Raw genomic sequence first — 24,214 nt, forward strand, 5'->3', positions numbered from 1 at the left:
AAATATGTATCACTTCCATGCTCCTTGTAGGAATACAGCATTTTCTGAATGTAGAATATTTCCCAAACCAGCACTATGTTATTCTCTATTGTATAAAAAGCTGCTGCTTAATAACGTATCTAAACCAGTTCTCAGAGTAGCTAGCATGTTTTTAAAGTATATTTTGTAATCCATATCTTTACAAAAAAGTGACTATGCTTTTTGTCTGACCAAATATGCAACACCTTTTGGATTAAGGTTAGTATTTATAAAGGATCAATTTTCATTTTCTCAATGTCTTAATTTTCTATGCAATTGTTGTTGAACTGTTACTGTCCTAAAAGAACCCATGTATTTGATAGATTTCCCAAAGACTTCAAAGAGAGCTTTAAATGCTTGAGAAATATGTTTCTAAATATTTCAATCTGACTTTTCCCCCTGCATTTCTTTCCAAATTGCTACTTAATAGGGAACAATTATCTGCCAGATGGGACTCCAGAAAATGACTGTCTTAATTTCAAATCTTAAACTGATTCAGATCCTCGTAATTTTTGCACCACTTAAAGTCATCTGACATTCCAGTTTATCTGCAATTCTGAGTGTTTGTTATTTATGTTTCATATTTCTGTGCAATAGGAAGAAATGCTCATGTTGGGTCTAGATGGGCTGAATTGCAAATTCCTCATTGTTTACATTGCATTGGTTTCTTACCTGTAAGTGTGAGGTAACACTCTGCTATCACATGTGGAAGGTTATAATTCTTTATTCATCTCAGTTCAGAATGAACAATCCACCTTTTTGTATGTTTGCCATAAGATTGACATCTGTATCTTTAATATCTGCTCTTTTATAAGTGCAGTGGGTGGCAGCTGATAGCGATTTGTTTAACTGCCTGTCAGAGTCTAACCCACTGTGGGCTGTTTAAGGTTTGTTTAGCCATTTTTATTGTTTCTGGGGTGCAAAAAAAATATAAGTTAGCCCCTGACCCACATTGCAATAAATTTCAAATGAAGGTGCTGATGCTATGAAAGATGATATCAGCTGCAAATGAGTGGTTATCTGGGGAATGGTGGTTTGAGTTCCTTGTCAATAAATCCCATAAAATAGCAAAATGGAGTAGAAAGTTCTACAATGACTGTCACAGAAATTACTAATGATTTATGCGTTTGTAATAGCCCAGAAATCCACAGATGTGCTGTTGGAATCCTCAGGTGTTCCAGGACTGAGCTGCCATCAGTTTAGTGATGCTGAGCAGCACCTGAAGCACAGGTGGTGTGAGACCAACAGGGAGTGGAGGGACAGCTCAGTGTGAACAGTGATGCCCTGACTGGGACTCGGAGATCTGTGTGTTTGAGTGTGTGTGTGTGTAATTCTGAAGGGATTTCCCAACCCCCCCCGAAGTCCAAACCCCCTCTGGAGCCCTGCCCTGGATGTTCAGGTAAAGCCATATGTTCATAGACACACGAGTGAGCACTTGTCACTCAAATCACCGTAACAGATGTCTTTTGAATCAAATTGCCTGTTCAAAAACCTAAATTCCACAACTGAAAAGGGGTTTCTGTCATTCACATTCCTGCAACAACATTGTTAAACCTCCAATGTAATGATTTTTTTTTCTATCTGTAAAATATTTTTATATATTGCCTGTACTATGGTAGATTAGCAATAAATGAAAGGGCATCAGCTGCTGCAAGAGTGTTTGGTCTGTTCTTAACTACCTTTATTGCCTTTGCTAAACTAATATCAAGGGGCTGAGTCACCCACTTGATAGTCTTCATGTCCTTGTCACCCTCCTAAATACTCACAAGTGGGATGTGTATAAGGATGTCAGAGTACAGAATATTTCTTCTTTAATGAGCTGCTCAGTTCCCCTTTACATCAAGATCCCACTCAGGTTCTGTAGATGAGATAGAGCAAGTCATACAGGGACAATTTTATGAACATCTTCATTTTCACTTCTTGTCTATTTTCCCTTCTTTTAATTTTCTATTCCCACCATCCCAATAAAAAGCCCCAAACAATCCACATAACAGGTACTGCAGACTTTTGACCTTAATAAAGCATTAATTTCCATCTGTGTAAATGTCCTTCTGCATCAGCAGATGCTTTTTCAGAGACTGGGGATGTACTCCATTTCATTGTTGTTCATCTAAATCTTAATCCTGCATTTCTCTAGTGGAGACACTAAAAGAGACATTTTTATACTGCTGTGCTGGAAGGGCGCCCAGAGCCCATTATGCCTCAGTAAGAGGCGAGTTTATCCAGCGTGCAATTAAAGACATTTACCTTAACAAAATCAATATTATCCTTTGCATTTAAAACCGGGGAATTCAAACCATATTTGATGCGTTTGCTGGACATGGAGCAAGTGCTTTGCTTTGCTTATTCACAAAAGCCTCGGAGCAGGCAGCATGTGGAAGTTCTTAACTCCCAGAACCCTGTACAAAGGCTGGGAAGCTCATAAACCAGACAGGCCTTGCCAACAAAGAAGCTGTTACTGGCTGGGAGAGAACATTTTATGATGAGCAAATATATGGCACACAGGATTTTAGCTTTATTCAGCAACAGGAAAGTTTAAGTAACTTAACCTGGAAATTCCACAGCTAAGGGCTGAGAACCTGAGCACCTGACCTGATTCTCTGGCTTTAATTTACGTCTTGGGTCCGAATTAAAAGACTACAACAGTACCCCAGGTTTTTCGTCTTAACGGGAAATTTCCTGGATTTTGTAGACTTAACTCCCTCCTTTGTAACCCTTCAACATAGCTGACTCTTTTCCCAGTTTTCAGGGTAGCAGCAAGGAAGAACAATCCCTGTTTCTAATGAACATCTGGGTCTCGTATGAGCCCTCTCTCGCTCGCGTGCTCCGTTGTGTAAATATGCGATTTACAACTTCTTTTTCTTTTTTTGAATACAAATGTAATTTAGGCAATTTAAGAAGCTGCCTTTCAGCTTCGTACCAGATTCTTTTCCAAATACATCATCACTGGCTTGCTCAGGTGGCCAAGCTCAACTGGGCTGCTGTAAGGGAGCTTCACAGGGAAGATGAGCTCCCACCCCACCCCACCCCATCCTCATCTTCCCTATCCCTGGACCTTACCTGGATCATCTGCTCCTGTGAACTCATCATCTCAGTGAACCCATTTATAGAGGGGCTTGAGTTAGTTTTATTTAGGGAAGGGAAGGCCACAGCAGAGGATCTGGGCTCCCGCTGACCTCAAGGGCAACACTGCTGGCACAGCAAAATTGCTGAGATTGTGAGGAACCACTTACCTAAAAACCCGGGGGAAGGGGGAGGTGGGAGAGGCTGGCAGGAGCTGCATGCACACAAATGGGCCAAAGCCAGACATTGGAGGTGACTGCAGTACAAAGGCACCTCTTTATTCAGCAGAGCACTGAAATTACAGCTGAAATCAAGAGGGAGAGCTCAGAGGCAGCCCAGAGCTCGGAGGGCAGGCACTAAAATAAAAACATTATCTGTTGCTCAGATATAAACACAAACAGTAAAAGGATGTATTTTTCTGGGCTTTTGCAGTCTATTAGCTGTCTAACTGCCCATGAGAGCTCGGCCCTGCCTGGGGAGTTTGGATGAAGTGGACTCTCAGGCCGGGGATGGGCTGTGGGAGCAGCCAGCGTTCACCATACCAGCCTTGTTTTCCTCAGAAACCAAGCTGAAAGCACGGCAGCCCTTCCCAGCCAGCTGCATCAGTCATGCACAACTCTGGGATTTCACGCCATTAAAGAAGTTATTTCTAGGTGTTATTAACTGCTCTAAGGGCTGGGCTGTGCCTGCTAAGAAACCAGCATGGTAAGAAAGTGCAGTTTAACTCCTTGTAACCCTGGGCTTGACCTGAAGGTTTGTTGGCCTGAGTATATTTTTCATTGACCCTTTATTTAACCTTATTGAAATACGAGCAGTGTCATGAAAGCCTCCTCAGCTGCCTGCTTACATCAGCATGAGCAGACTACTGAAATCAAAGCCCAGCTGATGTTTAATTTCTAAGCTTTTTCATGTTAGGCTTCACTAAAGGAAAAGTGGGGGGAGAGACCTTTCCCTTTCAAGTCTCCAGTGACCAGCTCAGTCAGGAGCACCTTTCTTTCCTTACATTTACTCTTTTTCCCAGTTCTAAACTCAAACAGTTCTATAAATCAGGATTCATTCTGGCTTCCATACAGGGCTCTTACAAGAAACCATATTGGCTTCATTTACCTTTAAAAAGATCTGATACTATAAGAAATAAATGGAAGGAATAAATGTAATTGAGCTGTGACCATGTATCTTGAACTGGCAGTGCTATGTTAACAGTTGGACTCTGATCTTCAAGGTCTTTTCCAATCTGGGCAATTCTATGGTCTTCTAGGTTTTGGTGTGGGAATGGGCAGTGTAACACTTCACCTCACAACAGCACTGCTCCCTCTCAGCTGCAGGCTGGGGCCAAGCAAAGTTTATAGAAAATGTGCTCTTTATACTGCATGGAGGGTTGTGTCTTTTTTTGGTTTCCCCTAGCAAGAAAAAAAGTCTGGGAAAAATGCAGGGAAGGTTTGCTGCAGCACAGGATATCAGTGCCATCTGCAGGGAGCTGAGCTCAGCGCTGATCCTGCACTGCAGCCCCGGGGCAGGGACCCACCTGAGAGACCCCCAGAGGGAGCAGGAGATGGGCTGGCCATGGAAAACCCTTCCCAGGGTGGGCAGCATTTGGGGAGAGGGAGGCAGGGTGCTGATGGCAGCAGCAGCACGTGCTGCACCCTCTCCCATCGCAGCCTCCCCCACAGCACCGGGTCACGGCTGAGCTGCGAGCAGGTGTCACAGCCACTCTGACCCTCCCTGCTCTGACAGCCAAGGGCAGCTGAGGCACTGCCAGGCAAAGCTGTTACACCCCAACACACACACATTTTTCCAAATGTTTTTGACTGGAAAACCTCGGTTTTCCAGGCTTCCGTGCAGTTTGGTTCACCTTGTGCTGTAACTCCCCCCGAAGAAAGCAGGGAGTTTTCTGGGCTGATCTCTGCCCCCATGTCCCACACAGCAGGCAGGGGGTGATGGTCAGAGATGAGGCCTTCTCTATTACTCACAGCAGCTCTGTGTTTAACCAGTTTGCTGTTTGCACAGCAGCTGCGATGATAACCAGGCACAAAACCAGTTATCAAAAGTCTGAGCCCACATCAACACCCACAGCCCTGCTCCCCCAAATTCACGAAGTTTGAGGTGTCTGCTGGCACCTCTTACCGAGGAATGACCCCTGAGGGAGACTGACTGAGTGCTGCAGGTGAGGGCTGGCTCCCTGGAAGGTGAGCAGCCTCAAGTTCCATGGAATCATCTGGCATGGAAACCGCAGGTCACGTTGACATTGTTGCTGTTGGCGCAGCATTCCTGCTGCTCTAGGAGGAGAAACACCAGCCTGTTATTCTGCTGTCCTTTGTTTCTGATTTATGGATCCCTCTAAAGCAGAAGTGAAAGGTATTTGCTTCATTTATGTTATGTGGTAGAAAGTGGGATTTCAAGAATGGCCGAAATCCCGCTGCAAAGACAGCAAATTCCAGGTTTATTTCCACTTCAATGGGTACAACATTTGCATACTAATCAGGAAGTCACCGAGTAGTTGTTATGAGCAGAAATTCAAAGTATATTTTCTACCCAGTAATAACATGGGTTTATTAATCACTGCTCAAACCCAGACTTTGCTGGTTTAGAGACTGGGGTTACCCTCTTTGTGTATTGACATTGTACCTGATCCCATTTTGCTGCTTCCCTCGTTGTTCCCCTCTGGCTCTACCAATGGCACTGATGCATCAGTAATCCCATGTGGCAGGAACTGCAGGAGCCTTGGCAGCAGGGAGGAGTGACACCCAAAAACAGGGAGTCTTGGCATGGTGTGGCTGCAGGAGCCTCTCACGTGGCTGCAGATCCAGCTGAAAACCTGTCAGCACTGGAGGGAAATTGGATTCCATCCCTCTTAGGATCAGGGGCTGGGTCCAGCTGTGGGAAAGAGAGGGAGTCTGGGGTGACATGACACAACAGAGAGAACAGCAGAGCACTGGCTGTGCCACCAGGGCTCTGGCACAGGGACAACTGCCCATGAGAAAGCCTCTGGCACGGAGCCATCCAGGTGCCAGACAAGCTTCTCTCTCTACCCTGTGACCCCTCCCCTGCACTGTCCTTACCTGGAGTGTTGTTTAAAGCCCAGCTCATTCACCTGTCCCATTTTTCCCCATTCATCTCTGTGTAGTTATAAATATCCCCCTCCAAGATGTACAAGCCCAGCTGACAGACAATAACCCTCAGTGGAGGTGCTGCCCATCAACAGACACAGAACCACCCACTAAGAGTGTTGGGTTTTCTCAAATCTCTTTTTTCCCCCCTTAGCTGTTAAAAGAGGAGAGGAGGAAGAGGGAGAGGAGTTCATCCACAAAGTATATTTCTTGGTTGCTGAGAGACTTCAAATCTCCCTAATGAATAAACACAGCACACTTAATTTTGTTTATGAAAACAGACTTATTGTGATGGCAGAAAGATGAGTCAGTGCCCTGGGTGAGGGGAGAGCAGCAGCTGGAGACACTCACCGAAAAGCAACGCCTCGGAAACCAGAGCAGCTCTCGTGTCCAGCAGTGCCAAGAGATGCAATTTCTCCTCTAACAAGAACCACCAGGACACAGGGAGTGGGAGAAGGTTTCCTCATGACCTGGCAATTGGCTGCTGAGCGAGTATTGCCATGAAAAGCGGAAGATTTGTGAATGAGCAGTGGACACTGCACATCCTGCTCCCACCCAGCCCATCCCGAGGATGCTCCCAGAGCTGGACTGAGCCTGGCCTGGGCTTGGGCTCCTGGGGAACAACTTAAGAGTTGCTGCTGGTCCCTCACTGAAACACAGCACAAAGACACAAGGGAAGCCCCATTTAAATTTGAGCCCCTCATGCAGGAGGAATTGCTGACTCGACTCCAAGAAGGACATTCTCCATCCATCTCTGCATCCCCTCTGATGTTTTTGGCATTTATTTTGGACAAATATGAGCAAAGTGGGATCTGAAGCTGCCCCTGTGGCTTCCTGACCAGGTGAAGCCTCCTGAGGCTTCACATAAGCAGGTGCAACACAAACATTATTTCCTTCAAATAATTTTACTGTCTAAAAATAAGTCTCACCATTAGAGTGACTTCCCACAATGTCCCATCTTCCCAAGATGTCCAAAACACACCCTGCCCTGTGCCTGTGAGGAGCCCTGAGATGTCAAACACATTATCCCTCTCCCTGCAGCACTGGGTGACATGTCACCCTGCCACCAGCACCCCTGCAGAGCCAGGCTGGTCAGATCTTCATCTGGTCCTCAGCACGTTGCTGGCACTTCATAAATAACTCCAGCCCTTCCTGGAGATCATGGGCCTGTTGTTTTCCCTCCTCAGCCTCACTGATGTAAATCTGCCATGTCTGCACGAGCTGTGGTGATGAATGACCCTGAATAAGGACCCACTCAGCCAACTCTCCCTGGACAGAGCCCCATTGTGTGCTGGGGGGTAACACACAGGGCTCTGTTCAAACAAAATCAGCCCAACACAAGTTCAAGACTTTTCCTTCCTTCCTTAAAAAAAGAATTAAAAAAAAAAAAAAAAAAAAAAAAGAAACCCATTTGCTGAAGGCCAAGCATGGAGGAAGGAAAGAAATTTCAATTAAAACCCTTAAAAGCCTAAAATTACTCTGATTATATTGGTGCCTGGGTCAGAAATGCAGGTGAATACACTGGACATAAGCACAAACCATATCAAGGTCAAGGTTTTTAAGCACCACAGAGGTACCACCACATGCAACACAGAAGACAGGCCAAGAAATCCCAGCTCCCTAAAAATGTCCCACAAAGACTGAAACATGTAAAGGTTTAAAATCTCTGTGTTCTGCTTTCCACATAAGGCAGAGAAGAGCCTGTCCCTGCAGTTACAATCTCTGATGGCTAAAAGACAACAAACCAGAAAGGAATGATAGATTTTAGCACTGGGCTTTCCATTATTAAGGGGTCTTTCAAGCTTGTGCCATAGAGCAGAAGGAATCAGGGGCTCCTGGAGGTTGGACTTTGCTCTACAAACACTCAGTTGTTATTTTCAACTATTTAAACTCACTCTCTAACAGGCCAAACTATTGCATCCATGCTGGTAGAGGAAGGATGGGGGTCATGGATTTTCATCACTAAAACTTACGCCTTTAGTAAAAAAATCACCAGTTACAATACACACCCAGGCTGACCAAGGTGGATTTTCACACTGGTTTTGCACTAGCACACATTAAAATACAGGTACAAAGCACCAAGGTGTGACTCTTTATGATTCACAGCGCAACTGTTGTGTTCTATTAGTTGGTTTTACCTTTTATGTTGTTTCTTTGTCAGTGTGATTAATGTGCTCTCGTCCTCACCCAGCCAGTGTTCCCCACATTAAGAGGAAGCTGTTGGTTCAGAGGGTTATTAGTTCAGCATTTTGCAACAGTAACTCTATGCCCAAATTTAAAAATTGTTTTCAAAGTGGGCTACATATCAAATGAAGCCTTGGATAAATAAAGGCCATCAAGCAATAAACTGTGTTAGTTACAGGTCAGTACTTTCTGTTACTGTAATTCACAGAAAAACTGCCATAAAAGAGTGAAAACTCTGTAATCCAAGACCTTTTCCTCTTTTTTTTCTGGTACCAGACTTGTCCCCTAAAGCTTAAGATGGTTGAATCACAGATGGATAATTTTCCAGTTCCTTTGAAGTTCCTGATTAAGCAGTGACTTTTCATGTATCTTCAGTACAAAGCCAATTCCTCATCTGCCACAAGAGCAGCAAATGGAAGAGGATGTGACACCAGCCCAAACAAAATGCCAGAAGTTTCCACAGAAACCTGTGGAAATTCCTCTTCAAATTCTCAGAAAAGTCAAACCTTTCAGGTTCCCTGGCTCTGGAGCACGAAGGGGAGGCACCATCTCCCTGCATCTCTGGTTCCATGAGAGCCCTTTGGATTTGCCATTTTGCTGTGCTCTGTGTGCTCCTGGTATGGGAAGGTCTCAGCCCTCCTTAAGTCATACACAAGGAACTAATACAAAGAAATAATAGTGATTAATAATTTTCCCATAAGATCTATTTCAAATACTCTATATGCAAAAGTACTTATAATTTGGGGCAAAAAAAAAAAATCTATTAAAAACTAATTCTGTGGTACTAAAGTTGGCTCAAACCAGCCCCTTAAAAACAAACAAAAAAAACCCCTAAGCACTGTAGATTAGTTGGCTTTTCACCAACCAGCTCTGATTGAAAATCAAAGGCAGATGTGAGCAGAAAAGCAGCAATTTCAGCTCTCCCAGCAGCCGCCTGTTGTTGGCACGGGCCCGAAAAATATCATTTCAAACTGGTACCGGCTGGACCCGCTGCAGCCTTCGTGGCAATTACGTGGCCAGAGTGTTCCTGCTGTCCCTGCTCAGATAAACAGAGCTTTCTGCAACAGAGGGAGCAGGGATTAAGGCAAAGAAAAAGGACTCAGATGGGAAAGCTTAGTTTCCTTACATCTAAGGGGTATGTGGGACTCAGCACGAGGAGTGAGAGCTTTAGCCAGGAAATCCATCCTTTGGCTAGTCCTTGAGAATGCCTGGATGGGGAGAGTCCTCCTGCACAGGGCAAAGGGGCTCCATCACCCCAAACTGTAACCACCAGCCAGAGAACAGCAACAGGCTGGAGAAGAGGAAGGCAAGAGACTGAACAGCTTTAAACTCCTTTAAAATAGAAATGAAGAAGAAAGAGGGAGTGTGATGATAAAAGATGTTTTGTGCTGCGCTGGCAGAGGAGCAGAATTGATGATGTGATGAGTCAGTTCCCTCTCCAGCATTAACAACCCTCAACATGCCTCTTCCAAAAGCAGCCTCTGTTCGGGGTCCCTGGCTCCAACATCAGCAACACTTTCCTTGGGACAAGGATCTGTCTGCTCTCAAACTTGACTCTTCTAAAACCACCGCTGCACCAGGACAGATGATTTCAGGGCTGGAGGGGCTGCCTGTCTTCTGGGCAAGAGAGAATGTTTTGTATCAAAATACATTTCATGTGAATGATCCTATTTATGGTGCAAATTTCAGCCTATTCTAGCTTGCCATACCCAGAAACACAAAGAGAATTAAATTTGAAAAATTGAAAATCAGATCCACTTCTACATGCAGAACTGAACTTTGCAGGATTCTCTTTTTTTTTTCTTTCTTTTTTTTTTTTTTTTTCTTTTTAAGTGTATATCACTTTCCTGCACTCCCAAATATTCCCTCCCTTGTGCAGGATGCCTTCAGTGACTATCACACAAATGACACATTGTCTCCTGGCAAAAAAAGATGTGCAAAATGAGACTTGACTCAAAGACCTGCTTACCAAGAGCAGCAAAATTCCCTTCAAAGTGTCCTGCAGAAGCAGAGTCAGAAGGTAACTCTCTCTTAATTATCACTTAAGAGTGAGAACTTGGAATATCTCTGCAATACTGTGTAGCAATGTGGTTTTTAAAAGAAAATGATTAAGTCTGTAATAACCGACAGCCTCATAAGCATTAATTTTTTCCCTTTTCTCCACAACAAAATAATCAGAGAACAGCAATGCCATTAAAATAGGGAAAGTGGAAATAAGATCCTTGAACTAGAAAACCATTCACCAACATGTCCAGGGATAAAATATCAGCTCTGCTTCATGACTCATCTCTGAATCTATCACTATTTAAATACTCAAGTACTTTGAATTTTATGTGGTCATGATAAATAGCAACAGGCAATTGAATTCACATCCTCAGTGTGCAGTACTCAGTTAAGGAAAGCTCTCCACCTCACCATCTGCTTTCTCTTCCCCCTTTTTCTTATTTCTGCATCATCCTGGATTTCTACCTCCTTTTTCTCCCAAGAGAGCACAGAACCCTAAAAGGCACTCCCAACATTGCAGAACCATCTCTAACAAAATGTGGAATATTCCATGGGTTTTTACAGGAGTAGCTTTCATACTCTACACAGAAAAATGCTGCCTATTTCCCATTAGAAAGTCTTTGAAGGTATCTCCATATGGTTCTGTCATCAGCCCCAGCAAAAGAACAACAAAGATAGTGCTAATTATTTCTGTGTCAGTCTGAAAACTAAGATTTTTGTCTGCTTTTGGTCGTATCTCCTGGAGTATCTTCACACAGGACAACCACAGCTCCCTGGGCGTTCATACTGGTCCCCTCTGCAGCTGCCCAAGAAATTCTGTGTGCTTGAATCCCACCTTGGAACCTCCTTCCCACCCACAAAAGGTGAATAATATGTACCCAAAACACTGATAACTGTGGCTGTCTCCTTAATTCTGCACTTCGAGCCATCAGGCACCTTGCAAGTGATTTGTTCAGAAACCGCCCAGCTTGAGATCAGGTTCTCCCTCAGGTCTGCACAGCTGAGATGTCCCTGCCTGGGGTGGAGGAGCTGCTGGGCTGGGGGCAGGTAGGGACAGATTGGGAGCAGCGCTGTCCAGGTGACCAAACATCCCTCTCTGCTCCCTGTGGCTCCATCTCACCTGCAGACTTTGGGCATTGGAAGCGGGATCAGTCCACATTGGTCCTTCCCTCTGACCCACCTCTGAATCCTGAGCTGGGACAAAGTGCCAGTGGCTCATGGGCAGCCCCTCAGATACTCAGAGGTTTAAATTGACACAGAAAGGACAGTGTGGATTTCTAGTCCTATGGATTATGAGGAAAATCTCCTCCCTCACAAGACAAGCCAAGAGGATTTGGTGTCAGAGCCTGCCTGCAGGCAGAGGCCATGTGTGTGATGAGCACAGGAACATGGGGACAAGCTCTGTGCACACAAATTTAGGTCCATTTGGTTAGTTATTGGCCTGGTGGTAATCTGGGTCTAGTATACAAAGTGCTTCAATCCTAGTTTGGGATTCATACTGGAAAGAGGAACCCCTGCATTCACAGCCCTGTTTTTGTCTCACTGGGGCGAGCCTGGGGCTGCACAAAGACACCCATTTTGCTCAAACCTTTTCCTCAAGACAGAGCTAGAGCTGGACTCCAGCCAGCAAGCTGCTCATGGGCAATCCAGGCTTGGAAAGGGACTTGAACACTCAGTCCATTAACAGCATCAGCATTTCCCAAAGCTGGGTGATGCAGCTTTTCCAAGCCCGATGGCTGCTGACCCTGAAACCTAAGGAACAACCATGATTTCAGTGACAATAACTTCAGGAGAGTCATCCAGCTACTCCAGAGCTGGGTTTTCAGACTTTCTCCTCTTGCCAGAAAGGGCTTTAGTGCTAAGCCCAAAGCCTTCCAGCTCCTTTGTTGTGGAACTCTGTCCTGCACTTGGACAGCCTGTCCAAAAACCACTTGCCAGCTCCTCCTGCATGGCTGGGTCCCCACCCAAGAAACTGAGGTCCTTTTCTTCAACACTCACCAGTTCTTAGCTGTTTTTCTTAAGACTCAAGTACCCATCAAGCTCCACAGCTCCACCACTTATGCCCCATGTGTCAGTGTGCATCCATGTGGAAGCACCTGCAGTATTCCCAATACCAGGGTCACTGTGGAGAACGTGTGTGGGAATCTGGATCAGACAAGTGCTGTTTCGGCATTAGGCCTTACCAATCACAACCCCCCAGGGCACATCCCTACCTCACAGAGGGATCCAGTGTGCACATTGCTCCTTCTCTGCTCTCCAAGGGATTCGCCACATCTGCGATACATTACAGCCTTCTCAAAGAAATGTTGTCTACATTAAGTAGAAGTATTTAATTAGCACTTCATTTGGAGCATGTGGTACAGCTCACAGATCCATTTTGGGCCAGAGATGATTTTCAAGGGTGGGTGGAAAACAGCTGAGGATGCCAGGAGCCCAATGCACTCCCAACAGGCACTCGTTGCTCCTCTCTGTTCTCACATCCCTGCAGGCTCTGCAGGGAGCTGCTGCCGGTTGTGGTCCCGGTGAGCTGGAGGCACAAAGCAAATACACAAAACCAACTCATAGAATGAATATTACAAGTGTCACGTGTCACCTCCATCCTCCTTGTCACCTGTGGCTCCTCGGGCGTGTGGGTCTGACAGGAGGGAGGTTGTTCCTCCTGCAGGTCTGGGGAGCTGGAAGCTCCTTCCCCATCCATCCCCCTGCCTGGACACGAGGCAGGGCTCTGTGCCCGGTGCTGCCTCGCCCCGGGGAAGCCCCGGTGATTCAGACACCCCTGTGAGTCACCTCCCTCCCCAGGGAGGGGCTGATGTGCTGCTGCCAAGGTTTGCACACCCTGGGCTGGGGACAGGGGTGCAGGGGTGGTGTCCCCCCATCCCCAGCACAGCAGGAGCTCCCTCACCCAGGCACACAGGTTCCCTACTCCCTCCAGGACACCCACCCCTAATCCCACTCGTTCTAAATAGTTTTAAAAACAAACGTCTCCAGTAACATCTAATGGAACTTGCCCATGATTCAAGTGTCTGTACTGGCCTAAATATTCCCCTTTGGAAGGAGAGCCAAAGCCTCAAATGTGAGCTTCTAGCCAAGGTCGAGAGCAAGTCAAAAGACATCTTACAGGCAGACAAGAGCAAAATCACTGCCCCAGAGCCACTGGAGGGATCCAGCTCTGCATTTCACACTTCTCAAGCTGAAATCTTGAGCTGACCAGACTCAGGTTTTTGCATCTGCTTGAACCCCCAAACCCACAAGCCTACTATGTTCTCAGTACCCACAAAAAACCCCTAATAAACAAAAAACCTCCTTGGTATATGAGCAAATATGCTGTAATATTATCAGAATAAATCTCTACCAGACTTGTTCAACATTACAGCAAAAGGATGAGACCAAGACATTGTGGTTTTGTGTGGTTTTATACAAAAATGCACACAAATCTATCTACTCATGTAGATATATTAATATAGCTATTTGTGTGTGTGTGTATATATATATATATATATATGACAAAAACTCTTCCTTGGCAGTACCTAAAGCTGCTGTTAAAATCAACATGGCTGTGGTGAATACACACATAAAATCACTGATTGTCACTTTTCTAGTTTATGTACAGTGTTTTCACAGTTTTCTATACTGCAGCAATATACTGCACTATCCCTTTGCAAACATGCTCACTGCTGCAAGTGGCACTAGTAATCTATTTTTCACATTTAATTATCTTGGAATATTTCTTTCAAGTGTCACACTCCACTAGAATATGGCCATTATCATCCAGTTATCACTGGGGACAGCAAATGACACAGCTCAGGGACAAACAGCACTGCTGTCATTTTGATGTGAGAGATTCACACATAAAATTTAAATGTTAAATGGATGGAAGGCAACACACATTCTGGAGCAGATTTCTGATTTCCAAAATACAGCTAAGAGAATACTAAGGCTGCTAGTTCAGGCCATGAAACAACCTTCTGGGACTCATATTTTATCCCTTGGCCCTCAGTGCCAAACATCCTCTCACTGTCTCCATCCTGCATGTGCACAGTCTGTGCTTCAGAACCCCCAGAGCTGCCTTGGGGAAGCAGACACTCCTCAGCTTTCCCTCCTGTGTGCACTGGGGCTTGTCCACACCTAGCCAGACAGACTTTTCTCTGGCAGGAAGCTCTGAACACACCATTATTATGGGCACAAACTTGGATTTCCTTTGAAAGTACAGTTGCATGAGGTAGAACTCCTCATACTGTCTCTAACACTGAGAAGCCTTGTTCTCTGCAGGGGTATTTGAGCTCAAGCCTCTTTGGAGGCTGTTGTATTGGGGTATGGGGTTATAGATCTCTTGAAACATGGAATTTAGTGACTCTGCTCCAGTGAATTGCAAAGCTCATGTCAGGCTGTGCTCAGACACTGTGCAGTGATGATATCACAGAATCACAGAATGGTTTGGGTTGGGAGGGACCTCAAAGATCATCCAGTTCCACCCCCTGCCATGGGCAGGGACACCTTCCACCAGCCCAGGTTGGTCCAAACCCCATCCAACCTGGCCTTGGACACTTCCAAGGATGGGGCAGCCACAGCTTCTCTGGGCAACCTGTGCCAGGGCCTCCCCACCCTCACAGGGAAGAATTCCTTCCCAGTATCCCATCTAATCCTGTCCTCTGTCAGTGTGAAGCCATTGCCCCTTGCCCTATCACTCCAGGCCCTTGTAAATAGTCTCTCTCCATCTTTCTTGTAGCTCTTTCAGGCACTGGGATGCCACAATTAGGTCACCCTGAAGCTTCTCTTCTCCAAGCTGGACAATTCCAATTCTCCAGGGCAGCTCTCCTGGGACCTCATTGCAAATTAAAAGGTTGGTTCGACAAAATGTAAATGCAAAAGGTGCTTGTCCTGCTATTTGCAGTGACTGTGACTTCATGTCTGCCACAGTAAAAGCAGCTGGAAAAGGCTAAATTTGCTTTCTAGAGTTACATAATTCACACTATGTACACACACTCCTGGGAAAAGCGTGGCTGGTTGGCTCCAGGAATCAGTAACTGAGGATGAACGTCAATGGATGCAGGAACAGCATCTCTGTGGCTGCTCCCTTGCAACTGCAGGGAGTGCTGGGGAGAGGCAGCACATGGAGTTTCTTAGGTAAGCAAAGATGAGGAAAGTGAATAGGAGGACCAGGGATCTCCTGGGGAATAAGCCTTGATTTACATTCTCTGAAGAAATAGAAACAGGACATAATGAGGAGCAAGGAAAGACATCTTAGGCTGTGATTCTCCTGGCTCTCCTTCTCCTCTCTGCATATTCCCTGGAAGGTTTCCTGGTGGCACAAACTGCTTCATGTGCATCTTGTTTATTTTTGGCCAGGATGACTTCCTTTAGAGTCAGCCCAGCCCCTGTTGGGAACATCAGATAAATCTGGTTTCATTTGAAACTCCCTTTTGGAATAGGCAGGGTTGTCCTTGTCAACATGTCAGATTAGGAATGCTCCATTTGGTTTAATGGGGCTGGCTTTTCATTTAGTCCAAAAGACTCCATAAACTTCCATTGTAATTTATGCTCCAGAGCTTAGTCTTCAGAGCTGCAGATTCCCCAACCTCCTTCCCTTTTTTCCTAGGTAGTGGCTTTCTCGTTGTGTTCTTTGTTGTACATCAGCTCAATCGTGTCTACCAGAGACACTCCATTTGTTCCAGCATAAGGAAATGTTTTTATCAATCTGAAAACAATAAAATTTTTATGATCTGTAATGTTTAAAAATGCATCAAAGACTGGAGGAAAGCCGAGGAACAAAATATTAAAGGGGGATACCTGAAAATCACTAAAGCATCGAGTGGAATCTGATTTATTTCTCGTAACACAGACTTTTCAGGTGTTACTGGCAAGTCACTCAGATGTGATGGAACATCCACTTCTGAAAAGCCACTGCAGTTGTTGTTCTCTTGCCTCCTAGATGGATAAACTCCTTCATTCCTAGAGGAGATGAACAGGGTGGTAAAAGGTGTCTTTTACGTTAGTGAATTGTAGAGTTCTCTGAAGTATCCATTTATGGCAGCCAAAATGTTCTAAATACTGAATCAATCAGAAAGGTTCTTGGATTTTGGAGAGGATGGGCAACTCTGAATTTAGTGTGCTGAGCTGGCACTCAGGACATCTGGGTTTAAATCCCTTCTCTGGCATCTCCAGCATCTGGCACCCACACTTCTATTGTGTGACTTTCAATGAGTAACTGCCTTCCATTTCCCAGTCCATGGAACAGGGATAATGACACTTCCTCACGCTCCCCTTTGGTCTGTCTGATCCACTTAGGTGAAAAATTCATCAACTCAGAGCCTGTCCTTTCTCAGACACCAACGAGCTGGTGGGGCATGGTCAGCTCAGAGCTCAGAGGCAGCAGGATTTGTCCAGCAGAACATGTTTTGCAGAGATTGCTCAACCCTTTAGGAGGAGTTTGTTACTCCAGTTGGAGATCCTGTACCAAGGTTTGTCATGCAGGGGGTTGTTACCAGTTGTGCCACGCCAGAAAGGCAGCTCCTAATGGGAATGCTGCTGCATGTCCACCAGAGTGGCCAAGTCAAGGTGCCACACCATGAGAAAATTGTTGTTGTGAGAGAAGGGATTTGTATGATGGACAAAACCCATAAAATATCATATTTTCTTCAATTTATCCAAAGCCTCAGCCCTGGGTAAAAGGAATTTTTTGTTTCTGTTTTCACAGGTGCAGATAGATAGTTCCCATGATCATCAATTTTTTAGTCCAAATTTTTATTTGCAATTTATAATTGCTGAATTCCAGGTGGTCTGACCCAATTTTTGTTCATAAACAGTAGGCTCAGAGTTCCTGAGGTGCTGATTCTGTGCTGCTCTGCCAAGGAGTTGCAAGGCAGAAATGTTTGTTTTCCTTCAGCCTGATACTTATATTGATAGCAACAACAACAAAAAAAAAGCAAACAAAAAATCCACCACAACTCCCTCCTTTTGCATTTCAAATTAATTTTTCATGATGGGCTCTCCAGCAGACCAGTGTTCAGCCCATGGTATTAATTCAATCTTGACTGGTCATTTAGCTGGTAAAATATTGTTTGGGTCTTACATAAAGACTGCTGCAACAAAAGCAAATCAAATACTGTGCCCTCATGCCAGCAAAGCAAAATATGGAAAGCAATTAGAAGGAGATAAAAAAATAAGTGACAAACTTCCCCTACAATGTGGAGCTCTGTAGGCAACTTAGAACTTGTAAATTAAACACCTTATTAAGGGCAGCAGGACTGCTGATCTCTTATTAGAGCAAAAGGCATAAAATTAAATGTGAAATGCAAAAGGAGTTAGCAAATCCTTCCAGCTCAAATACACAAACTCCAAGTAAGATAAGCAATAGGGGGAGGTTACTGGGAAAACATTATCCTTAACTTCCCTTTTAAGAAATCCAGTTCTCAAAAATGCACCTAGGAGAAAAGGGCTTGGATATTGGCTATGGCAATGGACCAGATTGTCCCAGAGGGTCTAAAACCTTCACTGCTGCAGTCCTACCACTGCTGCTTTTGGAAGGGGCACGGAGGCTGCATTTGTAGGTGCTGCCTTGCATCAGGGGAACACCCCTCTTCCCTAGACCAGCCCTTGAATGAGCAGAAAGACACAGAATGATTTGGGTTGGAAGGGACATTAAAGTTCCAATCCCCTGCCATGGGCAGGGACACCTTCCCCTAGACCAGGTTGCTCAGAGCTCTATCCAATCGGGCCTTAAACACCTCCAGGGATGGGGCAAAAATGATGCTGAGAAAGCTCAGCACATTCAGGAAAACATTCCCCAGAACCCTCAGAGCTGGCCCAAGTAAAGCTGTCATACATTTTTAATGTTTCTCAGCTATTTAGAATGTGAATATTCATCATTCTTGCAAACCAGAGCCTAATTAGATTCATAAATTATTATTGCTTCAATGTAGAGCAGAGCAGCAGTTTGTGCTCTGGAGCTCATTTCACCAGAGGAGCCCCAGTCACATGTCGTGTGTCCCTGGGCACAGTAATGAGGCACCAAACATGCTGTAGGTTTTACCCTTTACAAAGCATTAAGGGGCAAACCCAAATTTCCATGCTGGATGGCTTAAATGCATCTTCCTAGCTCCCAAAAAAGCTTTTGAAGGGGATGCTGAGCAGCAGGAATGGGTGGGGAGGGCTCTCCTCTGCAAGGCTGGTTTGTGGCAGCAAGGGAAGAGCATGGCCCTCATTTGAACCTCTCACATCCCCAAGGCTGCTGGTTTCTATTTTCAGTGGGGATATAAGAACCCTTCAAGCTGATTCTTAAAAGAAATAAAACCTGCAAAGGATCTGAAAAGCCCTGAGAATCACAGAATCACTAAGGCTGAAAAAGACCCCCAAGATCACCAAGTCCAACCTGTGTCCGATCCCCACCTTGTCACCCAGAGCACTGAGTGCCACGTCCAGGTGTTCCTTGGACACCTCCAGGGATGGGGACCCTGGGTAGCCCCTTCCAATGCCTAACAACCTTTTCAGTGAAGAAATTCTTCCTGAAATCTCAATCAGGATGGCAGGGAATGAGCACAGAAGCTTCACAGCTCTCCATGGTGAGCTGCAAACTGCAGAGCTCTCAAGTGCCCTTTGCACCTTGTGGAGTGTTTACTGAGATCAGGCTGACTCCAAAGGCAGAAGTCTAAAATTGCCTTCTCTGGAGTATATTTATTAATCAGAGGGAAGCATAAACAGTTGGCTGCAGTGTGGTTATAGTTGCATCTCCTGAGAAGCCCTCAGTGTAGCTGAGGGCATGCATAATGTATGTGGACTAAACACATCAAATACCTTTGGAGACATTTCCAGCTCCACAAGCTGCAGATTTTTGTCTGTTTTGTAAATGAAGAGGAACACTCAGTTCTCTGGTGGCACTGCCCTGTGAAGGTGCCTCAGCCTCAGGAAGACACCAATGAAAGTCAAACTGGTGTCGATGGTACCGAGTGATGCCCTGCAGAACGTGGCCAAAGACAGGACACAAAACCAGTGTTCTGATCAGTCTGAGAACTGACACTCACACAAATGCTGTGTTCCTGCTCTAACTCTGAGATCAATTCCACTTCCAGACCTTTTCCAGATCTTTTTAAATAGATCTGCTCAGCATAAGGAAAATGACAGGGTTTAGTTCCACGGAGTAATAATGAGAAGTGAACAGTTCTACCCTATGTGTCAAAGTATTGGGCTGAATGCATATCATTTTTAACAACAACAGAAATAGATACGCTGCAAATTTGAAAATCATAAGTCTTCCTCAACAGAAAAATCTAGAAATTTAAAAGGAATTGTTTGTATTAGGATTTTCATTAGATAAAAGGCTTCCCATTTTAGCCTCAAAATAGTATTAAAAAAGCACCAGGGTTAAAGCTAAAATCTGAATCTGTTCTATTTGTGTTAACAACAGTTCTAATTTCAGGTTGCCTTTTTCCTGAGCTACATTTTTCTATATTTCCTTTTGATGGTCATCCAAGACTGTAGCCTTGAATCCAAAACTTTTACTGTTTTCTTGTAGGTCCAGGATCAAATCCCAAGGATCAAATTATTTCCTGGAATTTAAGTGTCTCTACAATAGATGAAATACAGATTTAAGGAAAAAAGACCTGCAGATCATTTAACTGTTTCTTCTAAGAATATGCAAATTTGAAGAGGAAATGTGAAATAATAACAACTTAGATTGAGGCATAAATTTAACATCAGCTATTTTAAACTTTTTGTAAACTACTTATATAGTTTTCAAATTCTGCATAATTTCTGCTGATATTGTAAAGAAAGTCAAGTAAGTGGCCTGAAGGAAGTAATTCTCCAAGAAGTTGGACATTTAAATGTGTAAATTAGCTTTACTTTGAGTAGTAACTGGTTATGCTGAAGGAAGAGGGGGAAATTCAGTGTATTTGAGTTTCAGCATATCTGTGCTCAATGAGTATGTTGTTCAACACTGAGAAACCAGCAATGAGCTGAAAAAGCAAGAAAACTTGTTTTCTTCTTCACATTTATCCCACAAATGAGGTGTGAGTCCTGTGAGCTCTAAAACTCTGGCAGACACATTGGTGAGAAAAAAGCACTTGGGTTTACTGATTTTGAGAAAAACTCCCCTTGGTTCCTAAAAGCCTTAATTTTAATTGTCATTTGTGCCTACAAGAACTTACTGCTTCTCTTCCTGATGCACCCAAAGTGTTTAAAGAGTGCTTTTAACTCATAATTCTAAGCTGCTGCTTTTATGGCCTTTAAATTAAATCTCAGGTTTTATTCAGAAGCAGTTTCACACCAACTGGAAATGAAATCAGCTGTCCTGTAAATAACAGATGATTCTCAGCATTTCTAGCCTAATAAAAATAGAAAACCTGGTCATCTGAATAAATGCCTACTGAGTTACAGAGTGGTTTGAACATTTATCTATAAGGTCTCTCCTCTGAGAGCAGCTTTATGGAGCAAAATAAATCCAACGCATAAAAGTCAACATTTACTAAGAAAGTATTTTAAAAGAGCAAATGCGAAACAGCTTTAAATCTGTTCTTCAACTCCAGTGTTTCTGACTGTTGATATAGATCATGACTTTTAGTTATCATTTAAATAACTTACATCAGTTCTCCCCAAATATTTCCCTTTTGCCCTGAAGCAAACAGGGAAGAGGCTGCTAAACCCCAGCAAAGCTGCCAAGGTTCCGTGCTGGGGTGTGAGCAGAAGATGATTGGAATTTTATAACTTATTTATGTTTCTCTACAGCTACGTGGAGAGTACAGTGCAGAACATGCCATTTTCCTTCGCAGCCACGAGAGGGGAGTCTTTTCCTTCTCTAACTTAGGGATAGTCTGTTAACAAACTGCTCGGCACATGGAAACCATCGGGAGAGGGAAAGTCAGCTCCTCGGATTTAGCAGGAAAGTTTGGCGTCGTTTTCAAAGTCAATACATACATACATACAGTCAATCAAAACCAAACCAGCCAACTTATAACCACACTAATTATTTATATATGCATGTTGGAGAGTCATTGTTGCAGGGCTTTTACATGAAATATTGATTTCTAGAGGGGCCTGCAGTGCTTCTCCCTGGTGCGAGGCATGTGTGGGACCCGGGTGGCTCCTGAGCCCATCGTGGTCCCTGGGGACATCCAGGGGCTCCTGCTGAAAAGCCACAGAGCCTCAAGTCAGACATTCAGTGACAAAGGACAGGCTTGCTGTAGGCTGGGAGCTCATTAACTGTAGGCTCAAATGTCATGCCTGCTATTAAACCTCAGCAGTTTGTTTTGCGTGTACTTTGTTTACGTGGCCAGGTTAATTATTTGGGGAGTGAAACTTGCACTTACCTGCAGGAGGGAGCAGGTGGTTTTCTCTTGCTGAGGGTTAATGAGCTGGGGCCAGATCTGCACCCAACAGGGTGAGAGGAATCCTCCTGTTGACTGCAGAGAGCTCGGACCAGCCCTCAAGCGGCCACTGCCACAGAGGGACTCCCAGATACCAAGCCCCATCATCTCTGGAGGAGACCCCCTGGCTATTTCTGGCAGCATTAGCCAGCAAATTCTGTGCCCATCCTGGACCCCATGAAGATGCTGAGGTGGCTCTTTGGACAGAAGGTGGGTGGCAAAGGGAGACTGATGCTCAGCACAAGCTCAAACCCCAAACACATGGTTCAGGCCAAAGGGAACCTTGCAAGGCCAGGAACCACAAACACAAGCATTGCTCTGCTGTCATCTCCAAACTCACCTTCTTTCTCAAAAATCCACTTGCAGTAGGAGGCCTCAGGTAATTCCTGCAGACCTTCATCCAGCATTCAGTGCTGGCTGTGAGAGCCTTCCCAGCTGCAGGGCCAATGCCCTCATCCAGAGAGAGGTAAATGAGGATTAAATGGTGGCTGCCAGTGGCTCAGGAGAATGGGAAACGAAGGCCTGAGAAGAAAGACAAAAGATGCTCCAAGGTGTGAATGAAGAAGGAAGGGAAATGTGAGCTATACTGTTTGTCTAATTCAATAAATAGACCAGAACTCAAATACACCTTTCTTTCCTGGATAGAAGAAAGCCCAGCTTCACATTCCTGTTCCTCTGGTTGTATCAGGGCTGAGTTTGGCCTGTCGTGTTCTCACTCCAGCTCTGCTCCTGTGTGTACCAATATCACAACTACCTGCTGGCTGTTCAGGAGCTCTACTGTACCTGGACATTACGCCTCTTTATCCTACTTAGCAGTTCAATCTCTTGATTTTAAGGACAGCTTTTCTCTCTCCTCCTGTTCTCCCCTCTCCCCTGAAGCTGTGGAGTCAGAGAGCAGTTCTGCTACCACAACATTTGATAAGCTCAGTAAAAACCGAGAGAACACGGATTCCCGGGGGGATACAGTGGGATTTTCATCTATTGCTCTACTTTGAACAAGGCTGTGATCTGTAGAGCACTGAGCACTGATCCAGCACTACAGGACATCTCCACAACAGCCTGACTGAAGCTGTTTCAGGTCTCAGCTGATGCTGTCACAACTGTCTAACCCAGAGCTCATTCCCTGCCAGCACTCACTGCTGGTTCAGAGAGACCAAGGCAGGCCTGTTGTGGGGAAATAGCTGAGATCTCGAGTTTTCAGTGGCTGAAAGTTCAGGAGCACAAATTTTCTGAATTCATTCGGGCTGTCTTTAGCAAACCAGCTCCCAGCAAAGCCGACTCAGCCAGGCTCTGCTGCCCTTCCCAGCTCTTTCCTTGGGACCCTCTTGTCTTGTCACCAAAACCCTGTTTTTATACAACACAAATGGGGCTGGGACATCATTCTGGCTGTGCACTGCACATGGACAACCCTCTGCAAGGTACAACCCATGAGCCCAGGGATGAAGAGATAAGCCTTGACTGCTGGATTGTCAGAATTCATGGATCAAAGCTTACCCAAGGGAAGGACTATTTTATATGATCACCCTACTTCGTTTTCAGAGGAGAAAGTGCACATAATAAAAAATCTTCACTTAAAACAGGTCCATAAAGAGAAAAATAATTGAAATCATGTTCTTTATTTATGACCAGAAAGGGATGAGGTTTTAAAGCTGTTTTGTTCTGCTTTACAGCCGCTATCAATTCTGACCTTCCCATGTAACTCATCAGCACTCTCTTATTTCTCCTTCTTTAAATAAAGGGAAAGAAGGAATGAATTTTAACAAAGACTTCTTATGCCTCAGCAATTCTCAGAAGTCTGAATTAAAGCAGCACTAAGAAAAACCAAAGGACTTCAAATTGTTTGAAAAAAAAGTTCTCACCCTCACCGTTGATCAGCCTTTATTTGCACAGTATTTCTTGCTTCAGTTCTCCAGTCATCTGGGTAGAAAGGACCTGATATAAAAAAATAAAATAAAATAAAAAATAAAATAAAAACCACACCAGAAAATGAAAGAATTTAACAAGTTAAAATGTTTGAGTCTTCTTTACACAAGTATCATGAAGTACTAATGAAATAAAGAATTTCACACACTTTTCATCCCTATGGAGTCCACCTTGTCAAGAGAAATGTCTTTGCTGGGAATGATTGAACCTCTTCTCTGGTTTTATAAATGGCATTTTTACTGTGACACCCACTATTTCCTACATCTAAGTGGAAGGTCTTGACTTACACATGAAATAACTGATGTGCTGGTCACACTGATTTACTCCTGAGAACCAGCTCCCCTTTCAGAGGCATGAGAGAGCTTCATTTAGAAGCATAACTTTATTTAACTTCAATTATGGAGCCTTGGCCCCAAGACTTTGCCCTCCTGACGGGGCTGTGGTTGGTGATGGCCGGATTTCGATGCTCTCCCCCCATGACAAAGCTCCTGAGCATCATCCTCAACGAGCTGTTCAGGTGAAAACAAGTTCAAGCCATTGCCCAGTGAGGGGAGGAGG

General features: G+C 44.6%; 1 long non-coding RNA gene across 3 annotated transcripts in view; it reads right to left on the minus strand.

The window, feature by feature from the left end:
• Positions 1 to 4,746: 4,746 nt before the first annotated feature.
• Positions 4,747 to 24,214, minus strand: part of LOC126639229 (uncharacterized) — a 101,446-nt gene continuing 81,978 nt past the window's right edge. For 2 of the 3 annotated variants that reach the window (XR_007628765.1, XR_007628767.1), the window contains exons 2-4: positions 23,593 to 23,665; positions 22,074 to 22,255; positions 12,393 to 12,903 (exon numbers count right to left, since the gene is read on the minus strand). This is a non-coding gene — a long non-coding RNA (uncharacterized LOC126639229). Of the gene's footprint in view, positions 5,956 to 12,392; positions 12,904 to 22,073; positions 22,256 to 23,592; positions 23,666 to 24,214 lie in introns of those variants that run through there. The other variant, XR_007628766.1, reaches the window with a different exon arrangement.

The sequence above is a fragment of the Myiozetetes cayanensis genome, unplaced genomic scaffold (genome assembly GCF_022539395.1).
Source record: "Myiozetetes cayanensis isolate MyiCay16 unplaced genomic scaffold, myiCay2020 scf19, whole genome shotgun sequence".
In the NCBI taxonomy this organism is placed as follows: domain Eukaryota; kingdom Metazoa; phylum Chordata; class Aves; order Passeriformes; family Tyrannidae; genus Myiozetetes; species Myiozetetes cayanensis.